At 58.1% G+C, this 4,952-nt stretch overlaps 2 non-coding genes across 2 annotated transcripts; both read left to right on the top strand.

Moving 5' to 3' along the window:
• Positions 1-202: 202 nt before the first annotated feature.
• LOC142794767 (small subunit ribosomal RNA) lies at positions 203-2,016 on the top strand. The gene has a single exon (XR_012892603.1). It is a non-coding gene; the product is annotated as a small subunit ribosomal RNA (ribosomal RNA).
• A 1,719-nt stretch (positions 2,017-3,735) lies between these two features.
• On the top strand, positions 3,736-3,888 carry LOC142794765 (5.8S ribosomal RNA). Its single transcript, XR_012892601.1, has one exon. It is a non-coding gene; the product is annotated as a 5.8S ribosomal RNA (ribosomal RNA).
• Positions 3,889-4,952: the final 1,064 nt, after the last annotated feature.

The following is a 4,952-nucleotide window of genomic DNA, read 5'->3' on the forward strand; positions in this document are numbered from 1 at the left end:
TGCAACGAAAAAGAGCGAGCATGAACGTGCTTCTTGCCGCACGGCTCCCACTCGTCTTTCGGGAAGGTTGTGCCGTAGCGAGCTCGAACGCCGTCATCTCGGAGTGCAAAATAAGCGTGTTGGGGCGCCTGAAGGTGGCCTCCGCCGCACACAGACTGCGTCCGGCCCGCCGAAGGCGAGGACGGACGCGCAGTCGAACGATTACCTGGTTGATCCTGCCAGTAATCATATGCTTGTCTCAAAGATTAAGCCATGCATGTCTAAGTACATGCCGAAATAAGGCGAAACCGCGAATGGCTCATTAAATCAGTTATGGTTCCTTAGATCGTTTCTTCCTACTTGGATAACTGTGGCAATTCTAGAGCTAATACATGCAGTGAGCCTGGAGCCCTTTGGGTAACGGGTGCTTTTATTAGACCAAGATCGATCGGGTTTCGGCCCGTATTGTGTGGTGACTCTGGATAACTTTGTGCTGATCGCATGGCCACGAGCCGGCGACGTTTCTTTCAAGTGTCTGCCTTATCAACTTTCGATGGTAGGTTACTTGCTTACCATGGTTGTTACGGGTAACGGAGAATCAGGGTTCGATTCCGGAGAGGGAGCCTGAGAAACGGCTACCACATCCAAGGAAGGCAGCAGGCGCGCAAATTACCCACTCCCGGCACGGGGAGGTAGTGACGAAAAATAACAATACGGGACTCTTTTGAGGCCCCGTAATTGAAATGAGTACACTCTAAATCCTTTAACGAGGATCAATTGGAGGGCAAGTCTGGTGCCAGCAGCCGCGGTAATTCCAGCTCCAATAGCGTATACTAAAGCTGCTGCGGTTAAAAAGCTCGTAGTTGGATCTCAGTTCCAGACGAGTAGTGCATCTACCCGATGCGACGGCTCGGACTGAACATCATGCCGGTTCTTTCTTGGTGCACTTCATTGTGTGCCTCGAGATGGCCGGTGCTTTTACTTTGAAAAAATTAGAGTGCTCAACGCAGGCGAGTCGCCTGAATAAACTTGCATGGAATAATAGAACAAGACCTCGTTTCTGTTCTGTTGGTTTTTGGAATACGAGGTAATGATTAAGAGGGACGGACGGGGGCATTCGTATTGCGGCGCTAGAGGTGAAATTCTTGGACCGTCGCAAGACGAACTACTGCGAAAGCATTTGCCAAGAATGTTTTCATTGATCAAGAACGAAAGTCAGAGGTTCGAAGGCGATCAGATACCGCCCTAGTTCTGACCATAAACGATGCCAACCAGCGATCCGCCTGAGTTACTCAAATGACTCGGCGGGCAGCTTCCGGGAAACCAAAGTATTTGGGTTCCGGGGGAAGTATGGTTGCAAAGCTGAAACTTAAAGGAATTGACGGAAGGGCACCACCAGGAGTGGAGCCTGCGGCTTAATTTGACTCAACACGGGAAAACTTACCCGGCCCGGACACTGGGAGGATTGACAGATTGAGAGCTCTTTCTTGATTCGGTGGATGTGGTGCATGGCCGTTCTTAGTTGGTGGAGCGATTTGTCTGGTTAATTCCGATAACGAACGAGACTCTAGCCTATTAAATAGGTGCGGGGTTCCCAGCACCTTACAACCTTCTTAGAGGGACAAGCGGCTCCTAGCCGCACGAAACAGAGCAATAACAGGTCTGTGATGCCCTTAGATGTCCGGGGCCGCACGCGCGCTACACTGAAGGAAGCAGCGTGTCTTTATCCCTGTCTGAAAAGACTGGGTAACCCGTGGAACTTCTTTCGTGATTGGGATAGGGGCTTGCAATTGTTCCCCTTGAACGAGGAATTCCCAGTAAGCGCGAGTCATAAGCTCGCGTTGATTACGTCCCTGCCCTTTGTACACACCGCCCGTCGCTACTACCGATTGAATGATTTAGTGAGGTCTTCGGACCGATGTCCGGCGCGGCCTTTCGGTTGCGCCGGTCTGTTGGAAAGATGACCAAACTTGATCATTTAGAGGAAGTAAAAGTCGTAACAAGGTTTCCGTAGGTGAACCTGCGGAAGGATCATTAACGGATTGTGAAGGGTGAGCGCCTCAGCTGCGTCTGCGCCCGACACTTTCTGCCGCTGACCCCGTTTGGACGCGGGGTCGGCTTTTCCCCACGGGGCTGCCTGAATGTGGAGCGGCACCCCGTGACAAATTGTTGCGCCCAGCGGACGCCAACACCGCGACCTTGGACGGTCGGCCAGGTGGCGGACGCGGGTACAAACGGCGCAACGCACTCATAGGTCGGCTTTCGACCCGCCACTGCACCGTGGCTCGAAGCGCTCGAAATGCGCGACCCGACCGCTGCGGGACCGCCTAGTACTGTAAACAGGAGCGGCGGAGCGCGAACGGCGAGTCGTGGTTACGTCGGTAGAAGGCGAGGCTGCGCGTTCCCGAAACGCCAGCCGAGTGCCCTCCCGACCGTTCGAGCGTGCAAGAACGAGACCCGACAATCGCGCGGCGACTGCCAAGTACGAGAGGAACGGCACAAGCGTCGGCGGTCGGTCAAGGAACTGGCGATGTGACGGGTCCGCTGTGCACCAGTGCATACCGTCCCGCCGTCCGCGGCAAGCGCCTCCGCGTCCTCGGGTGACGGAGGCTGCCGGTCGGTTCTTGCAGGCGAGGGATCTCGCTGGCACCGGTTCGCGTTGACGCGCGGCCGGTCATGGCACGGCGATGCGACGGCCGAGGTGCGCAGTACTCGATGGAGGAACCGCACGCTCCGATGACCGTCCCGCCCTCCGCGGCGTATGCGTACCGACCGTAATGGTTGCAGCAGCGCCGGCCGGCTTTTGAATTCGCCACACGAAACACGGTGCGAGATCGCGGTTAGGGGAGCGTCGACGTTGCCAGGCGTTTTGCTTGCTGCCGAGGGAAAGGCGGCACGGCCACGTCGCGCTCGTCGCGATTAGCGGGTCTGCGCGCTTTGGGAAGGTGCCGCAACGACTTGCCGAAAGAGGAAGCACGGAAGAACGAGGGACTTGGACGTCCCGACAATTGAACGCACTTGCGGCCAGGCCCTTGCTGGCTTCGTTCTTCCGCCTCGAGTAGGCTCGTACGCGGCTCCGGCGCCGAAAGTGGTCCTTGGCACCGACTTCGGTGGACGTGGGAAGTGCCGCGCAAGTACGGCGCGCCTGGCTCCACCTGTTGGCTAAAGTAGGCAGCCGGATCGGCATTTTGGTGTGCGGTGGCAAACCGTGGATGCGAAAAAAGCTTGTGCGATTTCGTGGAACAAAAAGCGGGGGTCCCCCTTTTTATGCGGAGGAGACCGACCCGCCTGCCGTGGTGAACCGCGACGCCACGGTAAAAACGGGAGAGGCTTGTCGATGGGACCGTGCATCCCGCGCTCCACGGAGGCCGGGAGGCGGCCGCCCGAGGAAATGTGTAGCCGTCGAGGCCCGCATCTGCGTGCACTCTTATCCAAATGGGTGTACCGCAGGCATTTTCTGGTTAGGCGGGCCAATGAGAGCGAGCACACAACGATACCTACGGGTCCGGCTTGGAGAACCGGCTTCGACGCCTCCCGAGTATTTATAGAGGGGTGGACCACGAAAGCACTCGCAAGTAGCGAAAGCGAAACGCCGTCCGAAACACACCGTTTGCTCGATTTGCGGCAGCCGAAAAAGGCGCGGCAGAGTTTTGGAGTCCAAGCGTGCGCTGAAAAGCGCCCTTCTTGGCCACTGTTTGGCCGAGTGCCAGAAACGTTTGGTTTTGACTGTACGGAATTGAACAAACACTTTTTCACGACTCTAAGCGGTGGATCACTCGGTTCTCGGGTCGATGAAGAACGCAGCCAGCTGCGAGACTTGGTGTGAATTGCAGGACACACTGAGCACTGATTCTTTGAACGCACATTGCGGCCTTGGGTCTTCCCTTGGCTTCGTCTGTCTGAGGGTCGGATCACATATCAAGAGAGCCTTCGGCGCACAAGGGAACGTGAGCCGTCGACTCGTTTTGACCGCGTCGGCAACACGGACAGCACGCTGAACACCTCACAGCGAGCGCCAACAGCGGCCACTCAAGGGCGAGACGGTGGCGACCGTCGTGCCAGAGCCCAACCGAAACGGGGGCGACCGACTGCATTGAGGATGTGGCACCTCGTTGAGACCGCCGCAGGACTTCGAGTCGGAAGGAAGCCTGCAGGGAAAGTGCGGTCGAGGTTGCGTACTCCTCTCTGCGACCGGGCGCGCAAGAGCTGCGAGAGCCACGGACGCGCAACTTTAACGCACGGTAAACACGAGGAGCGAAAGCCGGCCAGCAAAGCTTCTCCAGCCGTGCGCAAAGTGCGCGAGATCGCAGCCTTGCGTTGCGCTTGTTGCCCTCGAAGTAAGCAGGGTGTCCCGTAGACCGGGCGCTCGAACACGCTGCGGGGCCGTGCCTCCTCCAGGCTTTGCCGCGCGAACAGGGAACGTTCGCGCGCAAAGCGCAGGGAGGTGAGGAGGCTGCGCCCGACGTTTGCGGTTCGCTGCGTACGCGGTTGATGCGGAGAGCACGGCGCGACGACTTGCCGCGAAGCGGAAAAAGTCTCCCGCACGAGTTGGCGAAACGTTGGCGAAGCTTAAGGCGTTCTCGTCGTAGTCCGCCGTCGGTCTAAGTGCTTCGCAGTTCCCGTCCCGTTCAAAAAACTGGGCCACTCCAGTTGGGGCGGGGGCGACGCTACACGAGACGATGCCTCTCGCCAGGCTGCGTGGCTGCCCTTGCGGCGGCGGCGACTGGCCTCGGCGGTGTTTGGGCTTTCGACACGGTCGTTTATCACGCAACTGCTCGGACGACGCACGCGCGCAGCGGAATGCCGCTTGCCAGCCTTGTGAAGATGTGACCCTGTACAGGGTTGCGGGCGCACTTGGTAGGGCGTCGTACTCGGTTCGCGATGGGTTTACGAACGTGTCCCGTCACTTCCACGTCACACCGGTTGTGCGCCGCACGCGTGCAGCGGGGAAGCCGATTGCCAGCCTTGTGAAG

The sequence above is a fragment of the Rhipicephalus microplus genome, unplaced genomic scaffold (assembly GCF_043290135.1).
Source record: "Rhipicephalus microplus isolate Deutch F79 unplaced genomic scaffold, USDA_Rmic scaffold_497, whole genome shotgun sequence".
NCBI lineage: Eukaryota > Metazoa > Arthropoda > Arachnida > Ixodida > Ixodidae > Rhipicephalus > Rhipicephalus microplus.